This window comes from Canis aureus, chromosome 2 (assembly GCF_053574225.1).
Source record: "Canis aureus isolate CA01 chromosome 2, VMU_Caureus_v.1.0, whole genome shotgun sequence".
Lineage (NCBI taxonomy): Eukaryota > Metazoa > Chordata > Mammalia > Carnivora > Canidae > Canis > Canis aureus.
The window spans coordinates 28,480,934-28,501,535 of NC_135612.1; the positions used below are offsets into that span (position 1 = coordinate 28,480,934).

A 20,602-nucleotide genomic window follows, 5' to 3' on the forward strand; every position below is an offset into this window, starting at 1 on the left:
TCGGGGCCTCGGACGGCTGTCGCCCGAGCTCGTGGCCGTCGGTCCCGTGCTTGCTGGCAGCCCGGGGGCTGGCGGAGGGGAGCGGGCGCGTGGGCCCCTCGGGGGCAGGGACGCCCGGGCGGGGGGCGCGGAGCCCGCGGGCGGGGAGGAGGGTGAGGCCGGGGATCCCCGCCCCGGCGTCTTCCCGCGCGGCCCCCCGGAGCTGCCCCCGGGCCCCGCCCCCCGGGATCCCCTTTCGCCGCCAGCCCGGGGCCCCGCAGGCCACGCCCCGGCGCCCCGCCCCCCGCCGCGGGACAGCCCGGCCGACCCTCCCCAGCGCCGGCCCCGGAGCGGGACGCGGGCGGCCACCGGGCGGCGGGGCCGGTCCGGGCGGGAGGCTCGGCGGCCGGGCTCTGGCCCCGCCCCGCCCCTCTCCGCCCCCCGCCCGCCGGCCGCCGAGGGCGGCGCTCCCGCCTCGCCGCCTCCCCGCGCGCCCTCCTCCCCGCCTTCCCGAGCGGCCGGCGGCCAGGCGGACCGGGAGCCCCGGGGGCGGCGAGCCCGGAGCCCGGTGAGTCGGGGTGGTGGGGCCGGGAGGGGCACCGGGACCGGGACCGGGACCGGGAGGGGGACCGGGAAGGGGCGGCGGACCGGGACCGGGACCGGGAGGAGGCGGCGGACCGGGACCGGGACCGGGACCGGGAGGGGGACCGGGACCGGGAGGGGGACCGGGAAGGGGCGGCGGGCCCGGACCGGGACCGGGACCGGGAAGTGGGACCGGGAGGGGGCGGCGGACCGGGACCGGGACGGGGAGGGGGACCAGGACCGGGAGGGGGCGGCGGACCGGGACCGGGACCAGGACCGAGAAGGGGACCAGGAGGGGGCGGCGGACCGGGACCGCGACCAGGACCGAGAAGGGGACCAGGAGCGGGCGGCGGACCGGGACCGGGACCGGGACCAGGACCGCGACCGGGACCGCGACCGGGCCGGGCCGGGCCGGGCGTCGGATGCTGGAGCGGGAGCGGGCGGGCTCCGGGCGGCGGGGCCGCAGCTCGGGGGCCGCCGGGGCCGGGGCCGGGGCCGGGGCCGGGGCCGGGGTCGGGTTCGGGGCACGGCGGCCCCACGCCCCGGTCTGCGCCCCGGGCCGCGGCTCGGGTCCGAGGGCCAGAAGAGCGAAGGGCCGTCCTCCTCCGACCGTTGTCCGGGCCCAGGGCGGCCCCGGGTCGGGCGCGAGCTGCCCCGCGGCACACGGCGAGGCGCGGTCGGGCCCGGGCCGCTTCCTGCGTTTCCCGTCCTCTTTCTCCGGTCGTGGGCGTAGCTCGCAGGTCGGCCTCGGGGACCCGCGCGTGGAAGTAGAACTTGGGTCTGGGACCGCAGAGCAGCCGGCGTGGACGGGAGTGTGCGGAGCGGGAGCGAGGAGGTGTGAGCGCGGCCGGGTCCCCCCTCCCCGCCCCCCCGGGGCCGCTACCTCACGGCGGCGGCGGCGGCGGCCCCAGGCCCTTGGCTCTCGCGGCGGAGCGCCGCCAGGGCTCCGCGAGGGTCAGTGCCGAGGTTTTGGCGCTAACCTTTCCTGGGTGTTTCTGATTGTTTCCTCCTGGTCTTGAAAAAAAAAAAAGACTTCTTTTCAAGTTTACCAGATAGGGAACACATGGCTAGTGGGAAGAATAAATGAAAGATACAGAAAAGAAATAAAGTCCAAGATTCTCATTTCTTTCTCTCTCTTTTCTTTTCTTTTTCTTTCTTTCTTTCTTTCTTTCTTTCTTTCTTTCTTTCTTTCTTTCTTTCTTTCTTTCTTTCTTTCTTTCTTTCTTTTTCTTCCTTCCTTTCCTTCTTTCCTTTCCTTCCTTTCTTGAGAGACTCAGAGACAGAGAGAGGCAGAGACCCAGGCAGAGGGAGCAGCAGGCCCCACGCAGGGAGCCCGATGCGGGACTCGATCCCGGGTCCCCCGGGGTCACGACCTGGGCCGAACCGCCGAGCCACCCAGGCGACCCCAAGACTCTCACTTCTTTTTGCTGTCAGACTGTGATAGGTTTGTGATTCATCTATTCAGAAATCTGATGCTAATGAAATATTTGAGGGATTTGAAGTAATATCACTGTTGTGGTATAATATTTTTTTCTAAGTGGTCACAACAGAGGGCACGTAGTGTGTGTGGTTGTGGTTTGCAAAAGGTGCAGCAAACCTTTTATGCCAGGAAAGAAGACATGGTATGTTGCGGGAGATGATGCGGGTGGGGAGGGAGAATCATTTGTCTTTAGAGCAGTCCAATTAGGAAGAATAATTACTCTACAAATGAACATTCTCAAATATAATTTGAAACATGGTCCATGAACCAGTAATTTGTCTTTAGGAGGCAAAAAGGATCTTTGTGGTTGAGAGCAAAGCGATACCTTCTGGAAAAAGTAATGTATACTGCTCATCCACATAGATGGCCTCAAAATTGATGGCACTTGCCTACGAAGACGTGTGGACTGATGAATTAAAGAGAATTCACTGTAGAAACTGGATAGGCCAGAAAAGAAAATTCCGTAGTAGAAGACAGAAAAACAACATATAGAACAGTATGTAGTCCTTTTTAATGAACATTGTGTGCAGCTTCTCAAATTCTTTATTGCAAAGAATTGACCCAGTAGGAGGCCAAAATACTGGAGACTCAAATTGGTGCTGCCACTTACTGTCTGAACTTTGGACAAGTTACTTAAGTCCTCTCAGCCTTGGTTTCTGTGTCTCTAAATTGGTGGCACTAAGAGTTCAAGTCAAAGACTAACTTTAAGATTAACTAGGATTACTTTTGCATAGAGTTTGGGGTGGTGCCTTGTGCTAAGTGCTCAGAAAATGTTAAATGTTGATTGTCAAGTATTTCAAATGCCCTAGAAAAAGCAATGCCATTCAAAGAGCCTGAATGGATACCTGATTTAGAGCAAACTCTGGTTGCTTAGGCAGACGGTGTGTTGAGGCTGTACCCCTGCCTCTGGCAGCCCACAGACAGGAATACTTGATCTTTCAAGAACTTACAAGCTGCAGCTTTTTGGCCTATTCTGGTCAGCCTTCTCTGGGACTCCAGGTCTAGGGAGTACAGGCTCTGTGTGGGTCGGAGGGCAAGAGCACGTGTATGGCCTGAAATTCCAGGCCTCACTGACCCTGTGATGGCAGTTCTTAGGTTTCCAGTCCCATGAAAGTAAAGATCCAAATTTTGTTTGATGAAAAACAACAACAACAACAACAACAACAACAACAACAACGAAACTTTAGTGGTGGACACAAGGTGTCCTGTCTTTGGAAATCCTAAAAGCAACATTTTACTCAATGCTTATGCTCTTGGCAAAATACAAACAGTAAGTAAATATCTAATCTCTAGAATTTTTTCCCAAAAAGCTACTTTAAAGTATGCTTTGGAGCTAATGATACACTGCCCAGAGTTTTTATTAAGGTTGTATCTAATACAAAGTGAACAAAAGGCATTCTTAGCAACACACTATTTCTTGAGCAGGGGAATTATGCTGTATGTTGTTCTTCCAATTTAGGAGGACTCCCTATTTGCTCATTCATCCATTCTTTTACCCTGTCATTCAGCAAATACCTATGAAGCTTGTACCATGGGTTAGGCTCTGTTCCGGCCTCTGGTAACACAGCAAGAACCAAGAGTAGGCCCCTTCTCTCACAGAGGTAGACAGTTTAGTTGGGGAAGCCACCTCTGTGTGCAAAGCACCTCCATAAACTCAGAGGCTCTTTTTTCGGGGGGGTGGGGTGGGGCTCTTTTTTTTTATTTAGAAGAGTACTGGGAAAGCAGAGTGCTGGTTGTGCTTCCCTTCCACAAGCCAGCCTGCTCAGAGGGAAGTGACCTGGCTGCAGGTAGTGACAGGGGACAGCCAGTCCTATGGCTTCTCTGTGGGGATATGGGAGAAAAAGGGGGCTCTTTTTCCCACGCTTTGTACAAGTCTGTGTCCAGTTTGAGCAGTGGGTAAGTAGAACCATCAGCCAACGTGCCATGAAAACAAATAGTTTTTTTTTTCTCTGAGATGAGATTTCTGAGCCTCAGAAAGGCAAAGAAGGAATTAAAGATCAGTTTTGATCATCCGCTTATAAAACCCAGATGTGTCCAGGGAAGAATCTGGTGTGGCACTTGAAACACTCACCAATCCCTCCCTGCGTAAGGCATGACTGAGTGAAAGAGTAAAGAAAAGAGTGTATGCTTGGTTCCTCATGCTCCCTCTAGGTTTTCTTTTTCATTACTTTTAAAATAACATAACATTAATACATGATGGGATAAGAATTGCATGATTGGAGTCCAGGAGGCTTGCCAAGGTGTAAGGTAGTCAGGGCTCTGAGAGTGGTGTGGCCTGGAGAGGAGGTTGTGTAGGATGTCCCTGGGGGTGTGAGCTGAGGAACCTGAACTTCATCTCCAGAACTGGCTGAACAATGGAGAATTTGCAGCAGGGCATTGACTTGCTTCCTTGTATTTTAGAAAGAACTGGGTGGCCGTGAAGTGGGCTGGGTGACAAGGAGACCAGAATGGGTACAAGAGAGTTGGGTGGCTAGGACAGGAGTCCAGGAGGGGCTTGGAGAAGAAGGCAAGAGGCCAGGAGAGACTGGTCACACGTCCTCGGTCATCTTTGCATTGTGGGCACTTAGTGAGACGGAGTCTGGGGTGACTGGTCTGGTCATGGCGCCATTCGCTGAGGTAAGCAGCTGCGGGGAACGTCAGTTTGAGGAGATGGTGGGGACTCATGAGCTCAGTTGAATCCCAGACTGAATTGTGAGCCTTCCGGGGAGAGATGCCCAGCAGAAAGCTGGGTACACACGCAGGAAGAGAGGTCCGAAGCTAGAGATGAAAGGTGGAGTGATTTTTATAGTAGTGACAAGTGGTTGCCTGGTTGTTGGAGATTTACTAAAAGTGCTCAGGGTGAGAGTAATTTGTGTCCTTGTAACAGATTTTTTCTCTTTCATCCTTCCAACAGCCCTAATGGGGATAATTAAGCCCCTGACCTTGGCCTTAAATGACCATTTTCTTCCTGGTGTTATTTTACAGACATGGTGAGATCTGTTGCTGTTATTTTGACCAGAAATCATTGAGAAGAATATACTTAGAATGGCTCTGAACATACTTAATAGCTAGGGTGTATGACTGGTGAAATTGATGACACCCCCCCTCCCCGCCCCCCCCCACACACACAGCATACACACAAATCCCAAAATTCATATGTGGAAACCCTAATCCCCAGTGTGGTAGTATTTGGAGGTGTGGCCTCTGGGAGGTGATTAGGTTTGGATGAAGTCATGAGGGTGGAGTCCCCATGATGGGATTAGTGTCCTGAGGAGATGGGAGAGACCAGAGCACAGGAGCTCCCCCTCCACCACAGAGAGAAGGCTGCCATCTACAAACCTGGGAGAGGATTCTCACCAGGAACCACAGCTGACAGAGCCTTGATCTTGGACTCCCAGCCTCCAGAACGGCGAGAAATAAATGTTAAGTCACCCAGTCTATGGTATTCTGTTATAGCAACTTGAACTATGTCATACGGCATGTGTTATATTTAAGAAAATGTAAGATGACCTCTACTTGCTGAGAAAGTAAAGTACTTTTGTGTGCATCCATAAAATACTGAATATGGTTAAAGAGGTTCATTATCTGCATGTTTTCTTAGCTAAACCGTAATACCATCAGCTAGGTCAAGAGAAGGACCCAACTTGGACTCTGAGACGTGCCAGATAAGAAAGGAGAACCTCAGTGTATTTTGACTTTTCCTCCTGTGGGTTTGTTCTGATTTGAATTTAATACCATGTTTGTTGATTAAGTGGTGTTTTGGACACTATTTAAAAATATTTTAGTCAAAATTAAGGAAGACTTCCGAGGTGTTTACTTGGATGAATTTTTGAGGTTCCAAAGTAGGACAGTGCAGCCAAACTAGCTTTTAAGCTCTTCCCATGGTTTCTGAAACATTAAGTACTGAATTCTCGAGTCAGTTACGGTATTTGAGTGAAGAATATTGATGGTTTCAGCAGGTCCGTAACACACAGTCTTTAACAGCTCCTGAGGTGACATTAGCAATAAAAGCAGTTATTTCCTTGTGTCTTCTGTGTGTAGAGAATAGCCCATGAGGTGTCACCAGGTGTCCTGGCTTCTGGCAACTTAAGGGTAATACACCTCACAGCCTAGGCTAGTGTATGAGGCGAGGGTGTTACAATAGGGGCCTTTTAAAGCACTCCCTGCATGTGGAGCTGAGGGTATGTCAGGGTGAGCTGAGTGTCTCATGTCCTACAGGTGCACAGACATCGAGGGATCCCTGGATGGCCGGAAGGGAGCTGCACACATGCTTGTGGTCCCCAGGTCTTTATTTCCAATGGCTCCTTACACCCTTTCTCCCAACACTAATTTTCTCCCCTTCCAGAGGTTTCTGTGTGAGGACATGGTGAGGAGATGGCCATCTGTAAGACAGGAAGAAGGGGGCAGCCCGGATGGCTCAGCGGTTTAGCGCCGCCTTTGGCATGGTCCTGGGGTCCCCGGATTGAGTCCCGCATCGGGCTCCCTGCATGGAGCCTGCTTCTCCCTCTGCCTGTGTCTCTGCCTCTCTCTGTGTGTCTTTCATGAATAAATAAATAAAATATTAAAAAAAAAAAAGACAGGAAGAAGCCTCTGAATCTGTAGGTGCCTTGAGAACTTGAACTAGGAGAATTAACTTTTGTTTTCATGTCCACAAAGGAGAGGCTTATCCGCCTTCTTTTTTGAAGTCACCATATGGCCCTGGAGGGCTACTGCTGTTAATTTGAATTTCATTCATTTGTGGAATAATTAAAAGTGTGCAAAATAGAGCCCAGTGAATGCTTGTTAAATTGCAGGCCTGCTATTTGATTTGTGCACTGTTAGGCCCCCTACTCCTGCGGATTTAGGGTTAAACCAGTGGGGATTACTGACTATTGTCATTCTGTGTAACCAGCAAGAACACCACCCCTCACCCTTGCCTGCTTAACTGGGGTGCCACTGAAAGGAAAGCTGGTAGCAGTAAACCAACTGGAAGGATGTAGACCAAACTTTCAACTGTTCACATTGGGCTAGTGTGATTACAAGTGACTAGTTATTTTATTTATTTTTCTCTTTTTCAGATTTTCTGTAAATGGCACGTTACTTGTAAAATCAGAGCAAAATAGTTGGTGGGTTTGTGTGCATGCGGGTGCACATCGTTTTGGCCACAACACTGCCCCTCTCCTTGAATCTGTGGTGCATCCATTATAAAGCAGGTTTCTGCTTTAAAAAGAATTGCAATTCCTATTTATTACAAATATAGTTGCTCATAGTGGGAGGCTGGGGATACAACCAGGGTTGGGTGCTGTGACCCACAGCCAGAGTGGGATGGCTTCCTCTGAACTATAGGGATGAACCCACTCCTTACCATATATTCTTTATGTTTTCGTAAACCTTGTTAATGTGATTTGAAAGGTGTTTCGCTTCTATAAGCAGGTAAATATCCTTCTGATAGATAGGAACTCATGAATTAAATCTGGTGAGAACTCAATTAAATAGGTACTACACTGACATGTTAGCTTTCTTTCTTTTTAAAAATTATATCCGTGTTCATTAGAACCCAAACCAGCAGTGAGATTTGAAATATCCCTTTAGCAGCAATCTCTCCTCGTGCCTGGAAAATCAGAGGGGTGCTTTTTCCTCTACTGATTCTATTGTTCAGCATTTTCTTTCTTTCCACACTGAGCTGTGTTGTCAAGGGCACCTGGAGTTCAAGCTTCCTTTCTCCTGGGGCAGGCTGCCGTTGGGCCGAATTTCACATGTTGTTTTCCAGTTTTCAGGCAGCTAGCCAGTTGTTTAAGGATGGTTGTAAGCGTGTGGGCAGTAGCTTCATTTAATGTTTAGGTAAGCAGTGCATGGCACACACTTATTCAGGGTGGTTAACCTCTTAACGTTTTTAAACTTTTTCTTTCTATTGCCCGTAGACACCAAATTTTCCTGAAATTAAAAATAATGGATTGGATAGTCTGGGAACTGCAGACTTACCTGTAAGCAGTCCTTTTGTCTTAATAAATGACTGCCACTTGTGTATTCAGTATAGACTTAAGAAAAACATGGGCCACAACTTTAAAAACAGTCTAAAATGCCATCCAAGTTTTTAAATGGCTGTCTATTCCTAGAAGATGATCGTACAAAGAGAAGTATGTCTAAACAGATACTTATTCTCTGTCATTTGCTCATTTTTATAGTAGCCCTTTCAAGGTTCTTCTGTACTGGGAGCTCATAATTTGCTGACCTAATTACTAATTCTGCATGGGTTTATGCTGTACTATGTGCTGGCTTATGCAGGTGACTGTGGGTCTTTTTGATGTGAATCCTGTTGGTAAATGAGTTTACTTAGGTCGTCTTGTCTGTATATGTGTTTTTTCAGTTTGTGTTGAGGTCTGTAGTTTTTTTTCTCTTAGTAAAGAAAGGGCAGCATCAAAGGGAGCTAAGCTAAGACTCTAACCCGAAGCCTAAAAGGGCTGTTAGTCAGGTAAAGGAGCCACTCTTAATTATAAGAACCCAAATGGTGGTGGTGATGAAAAAGTGGGACAGGTTGTGTATTCACCTGTGCGGCCAGGTGGCCAGGGGACTGTTTGGGATCATCTGAACAGCTTTGCTGTGGAGGGGCCATTGCTTCCCCTGGCCTGAACCTAGACCCGTGGACCATAAGAGTATGTTAGCGTTCTTGGCAGCTACTTTAGCCAATACAACTGGCGTGTTTTAAAAACATTTTAAAACGAGAAGTGCCATCAGGTTAGATTTCCTCTTGCTTACGGGTGTGTGTGAGATTGTTACAGTCTTAACCGTGGGACTTCCCGTTGCAGATAATTTTGAATTCTAACGTGGTCATCGGTCATGTCAGCCACCCTGGGCTGTGTGTTGTGTTCCTCGATACATTCTGCTCATCAGTCATTGAAGTTCTCAAGAGTTCTTTTGCTGGTGCCGCTCTGTTGAGCCTCCCCCTGTCATTTTTCTGGGTCCTCTTAGTAACCAGGGGTGTGTCAGCCTTTGTAGGCGGCCAAAGGGTAGAGGGTTGGAGTCTGTGCCAGTGTACAGAGGAAGCTAATCATACTCGTGACCTTGCCCTCATTAACAATGTGTTGGAATCAAGAGAGCCAGCATTCCATGGTATTGTTTGACTTTGGATCGTCTCTATTGATTTATGGTCATGGGGTCCGTATTTCAGCCTTCTAAGGAATGTAAGAGCCAGAGGAGAATGTAAGAGATTATCAGTATTTATTGACTCTAACTCCCTAAAAAGTTGGGCTTTGGATCATCAGCTAGTTGTTGTACCCTGTGCATGGTGATTTGGCGCCAAGACAAACCAAGACTGAAAAACTTGAGGGAAGAAGGCCTTTGAGGGTCTCGAGCTTAAGTGGGTAGGCTGATGACCTGGGGGTAAAATCTCACATCAACATACTCAAACTTCAGTGTGCACAAGAATTACCTGAATCTTGTTACAATGCAGATTCTGCTTCAGCAGGCTCAGGTGGGGCCAGGGACTCCATGTTTCTAGCAGGCTTCCTGCCACACTGATGCTGGCGGTTCTGTTGCAGACACTCTGAGTAGCCAGGCCTCACATGCAGCTGGGCTACGAATAAGACTATGAACTAGTCAGCTGGAGGCTGGAACTTGTAAAGTGTGATAACCAGGAGGCACCTCTGGGGTCTGACTTTGAATTGGTTGCCTGCTACTTAGGGCTGGTCTCTATTGGCATGAGACTGAGGGCCGGTAATGGCCCCCAGAATAGCTGTGTAGTGTTTCCCTTTAGTCCTTAGAACAAGAGTGTTCTGGAGGGTCTCTGAGGTGGGATATGATTGACCTAAAGGGTAGGTTTTGTTTTTGTAAGTTTTAGTTAAGTTGATTACCTCATTACATGTTGACTATATTCCATAATTTTATTCTATGTATTTATTTTTTAAAGATTTATCTGAGAGAGAGTAGGAGAGAGAGAGAGACAGAGATAGAAAAAGTGCATGTGTGTGCACACACACACTGGGAAAGGGAGGGAGGGAGAGAATCTTCAAGCAGACTCCCCACTGAATGTGGAGCCTGCTGTGGGATGAGATCACAACCTGAGCGGAAACCCAAGAGTTTGCCGTGTAACCTACTGAGCCACTCAGGTGCCTCTATATTTTATAATTTTAACTAGATAAAGAAGGCTCTTTCTCTAATTGAACCTGCATTTTCCCATATTCTTTGTAACTTTGCAGTTAACGTAATTACAAAGTTTTTTTTAAAAGTTACGTATTTTGGGGGGTATCATTTATGAAACTTGATACCCTACTGGGCTCGCTGACTATAAATAAGTGTATGTATGTATGTATGTTCATAGACCTCTCCCCTGAGGTTTTTGACTTTGTAAGACTGGAGTGGGTCCTGGGGATCTGTATTTTTTAAACAAAGCTTCTAGGTAGTTCTTATGGTCAGGCAGGTTCTAGAAACACCAATGTAGAGAAACATTGATTTAGAAACCCATCTGTCTGAGCCTGTGATGTTGACCATGTCTGAGGGACACCATTACGTGTTCTTTTCTTAGTCTCTTGGGTACTTGGTTGTGAAGAGCTGTCTTCTGTCCCTGTGGAATCAGTTTAGTTTTTATCTTGACACGTGCTTTTATTCTTACAGAGAGTCCCTTACCTTAGATGGGACCAAATCAGAGAGTCCTTTTTCAACAGTGTAAGACGTCAGTTCTATGAAGCTGTTATTTTTAGGAAGGTTTTATAGACACTGACTATGAAGTGCTTTCGGGCATTCTTGGAAATACTAGGCTATAAGCTTTGGACCTCTGTGGAGAAGTCTAAGGAATGTCCTGCAGCTGACTTTTCCCACACCCTCTCCTACTTTGGGTTAGACAGACAGCTGGGGATGATGAGTGTCCCATTTTGGAGTAAATGCTGCCTAGAAATGGATAAGGAAGGGGCCCTCATCCTCCACAGCCAGTTTGGTTCTGATCCAAATGAACCGACAGGTTGAGGACTTGGGCTTCCCAAGGATATCATCCTATCCACATTAACCTCCCTTTCTTCAAATCCAGGATACATCTCAGCCCCACCCTGGAGGCCACATCAGTTTATGAAGCAGATGAAGTAGGAAATGGTGTGATGGGACTGGAGGGGTGTAGAAAGGGCTTCTTCCCTGGTGATTCTGACACTCTTACATTCCCATCAAAAACCCATTAGAAGCAGCCCTCATGCCAGAGATCTGTGGTTATTTGAATCTTTATTACTAGTGATTTCCTGACAGGTACACCTGCAGCATCTGTCAGGGACATCCCCGTAGGGATGGTGTTAAAGACGGTCACTGAGATTAAGAAGATTCCTGGTATGTCTTGAATTATGTATGACAGCATCACCCCCCCTCCCCCGCCCCGATCTGCTGAGTGGGAGTAATAAACAGATCTATTAAAAATAGAGTGGGGGATCCCTGGGTGGCGCAGCGGTTTGGCGCCTGCCTTTGGCCCAGGGCGCGATCCTGGAGACCCGGGATCGAATCCCACATCAGGCTCCCGGTGCATGGAGCCTGCTTCTCCCTCTGCCTGTGTCTCTGCCTCTCTTTCTCTCTCTCTCTCTCTCTCTCTGTGACTATCATAAATAAATTTAAAAAAAAATAAAAAAAAATAGAGTGGAATTCACTTAACTGTCGTGCCTTAAATTCTGTCATTAGAGAAATTTGGGTGAAATGCTTCTCTTTAAACCTCTTATTCAGTAGGACAGGTAATACATTTCTTATTTACACCTTAACAAGAATAACTTCATCAGATGCTTCTCAAAAGCAATTAGCTCAGATCAGTGGATGAAGAGAGTGGACTCTGACTTTGATGGGGTGAAGTGTGGGCTCTGGACAAGGAGAGCAGTGCCACAGAGGATGGCTAGATGCAGCAGGCACGTAGGGCAGTCACCAGCAGCCAGGGTACCTGGGAGGGCACCAGAAAGAACAGGTCCTTGTTCACTGTGTGTGTGTGCATGCACGCGTGCGTGCACACATGCTGTGTTATAGGGACTCGGATAGCCTTGATCATGTGTGTGGCATGTTTCTATCTCATGAGGCTAGTTCACATATACTTGACCAGTTGTAATGAAAAGCCAGGTAATTTATGTAAGAGAACTAAAATTAAACATTGTGATTATACTTGGGATTGTTTTGTTCTTTTTTAAAAGTCCGTTTAATTTTCAGAGAAAAGCTTGGGAAATTATTCAGGTTCCCAGCCTGCTTATTAACAGGTGAACTTGACCGGTAGGAGAGCCCCTCCTTCCGCTACGTAGGGGCTTTTTCCCAGTCCATTCTGAGAAGGGCTTGACTCCTCCGAGACCCCGTGCCACCTAGAAAGTGTGTGTTGTCTCATGCTTTCTCTCTCTTATCTGCAAAGAATAGTTCATAGTTCCTGGCTGAACTCTGAACTTGGACATCCTCTCTCTTACCAAAGCCAGAGCTTGTTTGAGTGTTACAGTGTGTTTTCAGAATAGCATGATGATGAGTTGGGAGATTATATTTGCCCCTGCTGGCTGAATAGGCCTGAAATGATAGACAAGTTACACAGAAATACATCCCAGGCACCAGAACCCTGGAAAGTTTTATGAAGACTGACCCACACCCTCATTGATGGCCATTTCCTACCCCTGCTGCCCCCAGAGCCCCTGCTGTGTCTTTAGATTGGGCTTAGGGCCCTAATTCTAAGATTCACAAGATGTTCCTTCATGCTCTTGGGCAGAGTCTTGAGATGAAACACACACCAAACCAACCCACTCTATTACAAATAAAATAGCTTTGTCTTCAAGGGGTGCTGGTTTCCTGGTGCCCAAGAAAGGTGGGAACACACAGCCTGTGAGTGTTGGAAAGCACTGAGAACCATCTATCCTGCCTCCCGTGGTGTGACCATGAACTTGTTCAGTGACCTTGGACAAGTCACCTTACTTCTTTGGGCTAGAGAACATGAGGGGAAGAATCTAGGCCTGAAATTATTATTGTAGGGGAGTCTGTCGGTCTGGGTATTCAGTCATTTGTTCAGCACAAGCTTCCTGAGCCCCTCAGGGAGCTGAGAGTCTGGTAGGGGAGATGGCGAACAGTAGTTACCTGGTGTGGGCAGTGAGGGGTGCAGGATGGATTGGCCATGTGGGGCCCACGAGAGGCCATTAGACGGCGTGGGCACCACCTGCACAGAGCAGCGGTGGAGGCCGGGGAGCTGGGCTGTGTGGCCTTCGGGTGCGGTGTAGCGGAGGCTGGGGATTTCTGCAGCATTGCTGTGCCCCTGGACTCCATGGTTTGCTTGACCTGCTGGACATCCTGCAGCTCAGCCACTCTCGCTGTGGCTTTGCCCCAAGAGGGGCCAACTCCGGAAGCTGAGTGAGGTTGGGGCACGCGGTGTATCCCCATGATCTCTGTTAACCCGAATACTGTGTTTATGTTTTGGAGATATGTTTTGGAAAGAAAAGCAAGCACTATAGAAACATAAGACTATAAAAATTTGTCTGCTCTTTAGAGAAATAGACTTTTATTGGGAGGAAGGGTAATTTTTTTCTTTCTTAGAGAAGATAGATATTCAGAGAGAGAGGGAGCTGAATCGAGCTTTTCTCAACCTCGAATTACTTGATGGCTCCTGGGCGTTGGTATCTCTGTAACCACAGAGGGTGCTCCACACTCCAGAAAGAAACCTGACCCTTGCATGCAACCACATAGAGCTTTCTGGATGGCCTGTTTCTTTTCTGGAGTGGTCAGATTCTATATCTAGGTGGGAGGAGAAGCATTTTATGAAAGGAGAAGTGTGTGCTCACTTCGGCAGCACGTATACTAAGGGTGGAATGATACAGAGATGAGCGTGGCCCCTGCACAAGGACGGCAGACAAATCTGGGAAGCATTCCGTATTTAAAAATCCATGAATGAGAGGCGCCTGGCTGGCTCAGTTGAAAGAGCACGCAGCTCTTGATCTCGGGGTTGTGAGTTTGAGTCCCACGTTGGGTACAGAGATTACTTTTAAAACCTTAAAAAAAAATAAATAGAAACCTTTAAAAAAATAAAAATGAATGAATGAATGAGTAAATAAGTGAGAGAAGTGTGTGTCCACTTTACTGACACTGGAGTTCCCTTTGCCTGCCCTAAAGCAAATGCAGTCTGCAGAAGGGGATGTGGCATTTCTTGGGGAAATGAAATCCTCCCGCAGCGGTGGGCCCTGGCCTCTCTACCCATCAGTCTGCAGGGCTAGGAGAGGTTCCAAGCACCGACAAAGTTATGTATTTTCTTGTAAACAAAAATGAACATTGTAAGTAATAGACCAGGCCAGCCCTATGCTCTCCCCAACCCCTGTCCTGATACCGCACCCATTTAGTGCTTACTGCCTTTAGGGAGCATCTGAATCACCTGGAGGGGGCAGCCCTAGTGGCTCGGTGGTAGCGCCGCCTTCAGCCCAGGGTGTGGTCCTGGAGACCCGGGATCGAGTCCTGCTCGGGCTCCCAGCATGTAGCCTGTTTCTCCCTCTGCCTGTGTCTCTGCCCCCCACCCCCCGATGAATAAATAAATAAAAAGTCTTTAAAAAAATAAAAATGAATCACCTGGAGGGCTCCTATCTATCTATCTATCTATCTATCTATCTATCTATCTATCTATCTTAGAGATACTGTTTATTTATTTGAGAGAGAGAGCATGAGCAGGGAGGAGAGGGAAAAGCAGGCTCCCCACTGAGCAGGGGGCCCAACATGGGGTTCAGTCCCAGGACCCTGGAATCATGACCTGAGCAGAGGCAGAAGCTTAATTGACTAAACCTCCCACACACACCCCTGGAGGGCTTTTAATAACACACACTGCTGGGCCCCACCTCCAGAGATTGAGTTGCTAGGTCTGGGATGGGCTGAGAATTTGCATTTCTAACACATTCCCAGTTGATGCTGCTGCTGCTGGTCTGGGGACCACACTCTGAGAACCACTGTGACACCAGGCACTCGTGGACTTCCTGGAGGGTGTGTTGGGGCAGGACACTCCCCATGGGGTGTCTGCCTGTGGGGAATTGCCCCAGGCCAGAGGAGATAGTAATTCAGAAGTAGTGGTTCCCTGGAATGCCAGAGGGGCCCCTCTCTCTCTCTCTCTCTCTCTTTCTCTCTCTCTCGGTCCTCCCTACACAGACCAACTATGGCATTCGGGGTAGCTGAGTTGGACTCTCATTGCCTCCCTCTGGCACCTTCTTGTCTGTGGTGTTCCTGGACCATGTTACTTTCCTGTGTAAGACCCTTCATAGATTCGCCTTGGCCTTATTCTCCTAGAATGGCTGCATGGCCTTTTGTGATTCCCTCCTGTTACAGCTATATGTCTTGCTAGTCTTCCTCTTGGCCCCGAAATACTCCAGTGGTCATTGACCCCTTTCTTTGGCGAACTCACTATATTCTTCTTGCTTCCAGGGCATCTCATTTTGTGGGTGCTTCTACCTGGCAGGCTGTTTGCTTGTCCTCTTAGTCTGGACAACTCCTGCTTGGCAGACCTCAGCATAGCCATCACCGGCTCTGGCGAGCTTCCTTTGACCCCACTGGGACCAGCTAGGGCTTCTGTAAAGGCTTCACATCACCTTGTATTTTTCTCTCTTCAGCTCCTGTCAGCTGCATCAGGCTCCTGATGACTGCCTGTTTATTTCTCTGTCTCTCTGGATTATAAGCTCCGAGGGGCGGTGAACCCATCACATATTCATTCATATGACTCTAGGCATGGCATGGTTGTTCTGTGAGATGGGTGCTGCAAGGGAGGAAACCAAGGCACAGGTAGGCTGCGTACCTGGCTTTCAGTTACCCTGTCACTGAGTTCCAACACTGGGGTTTTAACCCAAGTCTCTGTGACCCACCCTCCCCCAGCCAGGCTTTCTGCTTGGAGACTGAAGAGCCCTGGGCAAGGTCTGCAGGTCTGCCCTGGAAACATTAAAAGACTGCTTGTTCCAAATTAACAAAAATGGCCCTTTCCTGTTGTTTTTCAGGTAAGCTGGGAAGCAAACTCTTGAATTTACGGCTGGATTGTGGTTTTTGCTCCTTGTGAAAGGGCGCTCATACAGGTAAGGACCAGCTCATGCTCAGGTGGGTTGTAGGAAAACTCTAGCCATCATGATGCACTCTCATGACCACCCAAAGTTCTCATTCATACCAAGGAAATCTGTATATGTAGGGAGACATTACCTGTAAGGTATGAAGTTGAGACTTAATGGGGTGAAGATGTGTACTTGAGTGGCTTTCTCCTGGTCGTTTGTTGCTGGCCTTCTCACTACCAAATTCTTTTCTTTGAGACGGGCTCCCTTCTCCCATCCATGTGAGTTGGTCCTTTGGAATTCTTTTCAGAATTTTAGTTTTCATTTGTTATTGTCAGACTGCTTCAGCGAGAGGCTTTGTGGAGCATAGTCTTTCCCCCAGCTTTACAGCAGAACCCATCACTGCTTTTCGGCTCATGCGGCCGCTCGCTTGCTAGGTGAGCTTTACTTCTGCGTTCGCACACAACTTTTTCCTCTAGGCTGTGAGCTCCTTTGCTGCCATCTCCCACCACCTAGCATGTTTCCTGGCATGGAAGAGATTTTCAACAAATGAATAAATATGTCTAATGAAAAAGAAAAAAACCAAACCCTTGTAAGCTCAGCTATGGCTTGGCCACAAAAAAGAATCATAATGTATTTCTAAACCAGTGAAGTGATTCATAGAATGCCTTTTTGGATCAGCTCTATGCCTTTTTGCTCATATTGCCATGCATAATTGAGAATTTACCATAATATATTAAGTCAATAGGAATTTAGACTCCTCCCCCTGATGAAAAGGGTAAGTTACACATTTTCGTGTCATTGTGTGGAGTAATAAGCGGGTTATGGAGCACTAGTGTACTAAACCACAGCCTGTGGCCACGAGCAGCCAGCCCTCTTGGCCACCCTGGGAGAGACCATTGTCAACCAGACCCCGGGTGCCCTGGTCAGCCCTGGGATTGAACATGTGTCTAAATGTATAGGCAGTAAAGGAATAAGCAGTAGACTTTCCCAATTTACAACTGAGGAAATAAAAACATTTCTGAGTGGTTTGGGCATGTGTTTTAAAACACAGTTGAGGTTTAGCTAATTCTAACAAAAAGCTTTTAAATCAGTGCGCAACCCAGTCTCCCCCAAACTTCTCAGTACAATGGGTTCCTTGAGGTGTGTGCTAACTGGCTCAATGCCATTTTGCTTCATCCTGTGGGTGGGGAGTAGCAACCTCCAGGGTGGTGGTTCACTGAATATTGAAACCAGAGTGAGACCTGGGTCTTCACATAGGAGGAGAGTATGGTCTTGAGTCTTTACTTTTGCCTTCCCATCTTGCTGCTACATTAACGCTACTTATCGTTCAACCTTTCCAGCTGCTTTGGTTAGGAATTTAGTGAAAGACAAAGCAGTACAAGAAATTTGACTCTCAGCTGACCCTATTCGTGTTCTTAAAATTTCCTAGGGCTGGGGAAGAGTGAGGACTTCAGCTTTGCCCAGGAATTTCCAGTCTCCGTAGAAGCCAGTTTGTCTCTTACACTTGAAAAATAAATTGAGGAAATTAATTGCGACTTAAAAGCCCAGATGTTAAAATTGGAGTGAGTTTTAGTTTTTTAGTAGCTTTGGGAATTTGAGGTATTCTTGCCTGTTATGTGTTGCACTATCACTACAGAAGCTGAATGTCAGGTGGTGGCTGTGTGTCTCCTCTTTCCACCGCCAGATCCTTGGGGAGTGCTTACCAGTTGGTAAGAGTTAGCAACTCACGGAGCCTCTAGAAGTTACCTGATTCTCAGAGTGACTCCTCTTTTACAACACGAGCCTACTGTAGTTAGAAAGAGAATGATGTAGGTCAAATCATCAAGGTACTGAGCTGGTCCCCCTCTCTACGGGGCTCTCACAAGGACATATGCATTCAGACACGCTTCACTAGCCTTCTCTAGTTGAATCTTGACTACCCCACTTCATTCTAATTAGCCCAAGAAGTGATATAGTTCCTGAATTTTCTTAGAGTTCTGAACTTTGTGTTTTGGGGGAGGGAGGTTCTTCTTTCATGAAATGTTTACTGTTTCTAAAGATGGGTTTCTGGTGCCTCAGCAGCAGAATTTGTATATCAGGGCCTGTGTGCGTGTGCGTGTATGTTTACTATAGTTGTTTGGAGTGTTGGCCTTGATCCAAAGACACTGTCCAGCATGGGCCCCTTGTATCCAGGGTAGATGTTTGGGAACCATCAGAGCAAAGGCAACCAGCGGACACAGCAACTGTGACTCCAGTATCATTAGCGTGCTGGTCTCTGACTGGCCACGTCCTTCATCGCTGAAATGCCAGGGAACCCAGACTTCAGCTGCTTGCAGATACACACAGTAAATGGTGCCTCTCCCTTCAGGTGTCTTTGATTTTTTGGTCAGGCTTCAGCCTTTATCTTTTTTTCTTCTTAAGAAGAAGTAAAGTCTCCAAAATAGGCTTTCAAGTTTCATTGCCAAGCTGCACCCAGGAATTGACATCTTTGGGAAGAGTTTGCTTTTTTTCCGTGTTTAGGGCACAGCCAATGCATCATTTAGGAGCCACTTTGTACTTTGATCAGGTCGCTTGTCAGCTGTGATTTGTTGGCTGGTTTGTCTTACTCACTATAGGAGCTTGTTGTTGATGTCAAAGGTAACTTACAAGTACTTGTTTCCAGGTAGACTTGCTTGTAAATGGAATATCTTGGACTTTGGCTTTTTTAAACAACTGTTGTTTTGATCATTCTCACGTCCTCTTTCAGTTAAGAAATGGCTGTTGTCAGTTTCTTAGCATCTTTTTACAATTACAGCCCTGAGTTGGAAGGAGACCTTTGGATAACTAGTCAATAAAAGTAACCTTCCCAAATAGGTAAAAGAGGGTAAAAGAATTTCCTCTTTCATCTCTTTTAATGATGAAGAGTAAATACTCTGCATTTTAAATTTTAAATGGTTGCTTTTCTCTATAAAGCCTTTCTTACACGTGGTTTGTTTCTGAGGCTCCTGGAATCCTGTCCTCTCAGGTCCCTTCTGGGCTTCTGCAGTCGTGCTCTTTCAGGTCCCTTCCTCAAAGCTGGAGGAAGCCCTGCTTGGCTCCCCTTATACCACCGCCATTGATGCTTATCTTTCCTCTCCTTTATTTCCTGACAGCCAAGCCTGGGGCTCACCTCCCTGCCTTTCCCTCCCGCCTGCCTGGAGTTGCTGCAGAGTGTCCTTCTCCCCTTTATGGCCACAAACTGAAAAAGAAAACAAATAGCTGGAGCTCCCATTGCAGCGCAGCAGGCTGGGGAAAATAGTCCTCACTCTCCTTGTTCCTAGGTTCAAAGTGCAGTTAGTATTTTATGGGGGTGATCAGCCCTCCCAAGGTGCGAGTTTGAGGGGGCCTGCATCTGAGCCTGGTGGACAATTAACTGTGTTGACCTCTTCTTTTTGCCTTTGCCTTTCTGGCTGAGTTGACATTAATGCTCTGAGCCAGAAGGGGCTGCTGCTCCTTTGAGCGGAGCACCAGGCAGGGGTGGAGAAACATCTGATCTTGTTCAAAGGGGATGTCTCTGAAGCATGAAGATTGAACTGATTGTGACCCCACCCTGGAGGAAGGAGAAGCGCCCTCTGGAGAACAGGCCTGGAGGAAGGAGCTGTCAATTACTAATCCCATTGGCTTGTGGGTCTTCGGGGTCTTAGATCTGTTTAAAGGAGAGAGAATTGGGGTTGAAGGTAATAAAATAGGCCTTAAATTAGAGGAGCAAGGGGTCATTTCATCTAATTTTGTGGTTGTTACTGAGGAATAAAAGGCAGAGGAGATAATTTCATTATCCTCTTTGAGGTCTTTATCATGGTGGGATGGCATTTGGGGATGCAGCGGAGCCTCGAGGGCGCTGGCCTTTCCCCTCCCAGCAGGCCTGCGCTGTGTTTCTGGGCACCAGGGGAGGGCCTGGGGAGGCACAGTCGCCATTCTGGGCACCAGGGCCGGGAGCACAGGTTCTCCGGCTCTCTGAGTTAGGGACTTCACAACAGTAGATCCCAACAGGTGTGTGTCCCAACATGGTGGAGCTCTGCCAATCGCTCAGGAACGTGGCATTCACCCTGAAAATAAAGGAACCACCAGGCAAGAGAGCGCCTTTAGAATCGGGATCACGTGCTTTAGTTCTGGGGCAGGCTTGCCAGTCACCTGTTGACACGTTTATTTATTTGGAGCATGATGGTCGTCACATGCCTGGCAGCGGAGTAGCGTTCAGGTGTCACATCTTACCGGGGGGATCGGCAGAAAGGTGAGAGCTGTGCTGCTCTTTGCTTGGCGCTGTCCTGTCCCCGGTGTGTGTTCATGTCAGCCACATCCCAAAGCCCTGCTCGGGAGGCATGTCCTCCTACCCGGGTTTACAGAGAAGAGAGTGAGGTGGGGAGAGGCTCGGGGTCTTATCCTATGTCTCCCAGGAGGGCAGTAGGGGAGGCGGGCTTCCCTCCGGACTTTTAACTTTCAAATTAGGTTCTCTCTGGTCATTATGAAAGAAACTGAGGAAAGAGGAGGAGAATGATGAAGATTCTTCCAAGGGAACCAGAGAAAAGTAGTGGTTAATAGTTCTGTGCACCAGCCACCAGCTGGCACCATTCCCCAAGGCAGCCCGGGGAGTGGGAGCAAAGGGACCAGGGTGGGTAGGGCAAGGCAG

The 20,602-nt window shown here is 48.6% G+C and overlaps 1 protein-coding gene and 1 non-coding gene across 2 annotated transcripts in view; both read left to right on the forward strand.

Annotated features, from left to right (window-relative positions):
• Positions 1–417: 417 nt before the first annotated feature.
• Positions 418–20,602, forward strand: part of LHFPL2 (LHFPL tetraspan subfamily member 2) — a 152,771-nt gene continuing 132,586 nt past the window's right edge. The window contains exons 1-2 of the mRNA XM_077867201.1: positions 418–547; positions 15,931–16,005. The gene's annotated coding sequence lies outside the window, so the exon portion shown is untranslated. The remainder of the gene's footprint in view (positions 548–15,930; positions 16,006–20,602) is intronic.
• On the forward strand, positions 13,745–13,848 carry LOC144304284 (U6 spliceosomal RNA). The gene has a single exon (XR_013371203.1). It is a non-coding gene; the product is annotated as a U6 spliceosomal RNA (small nuclear RNA).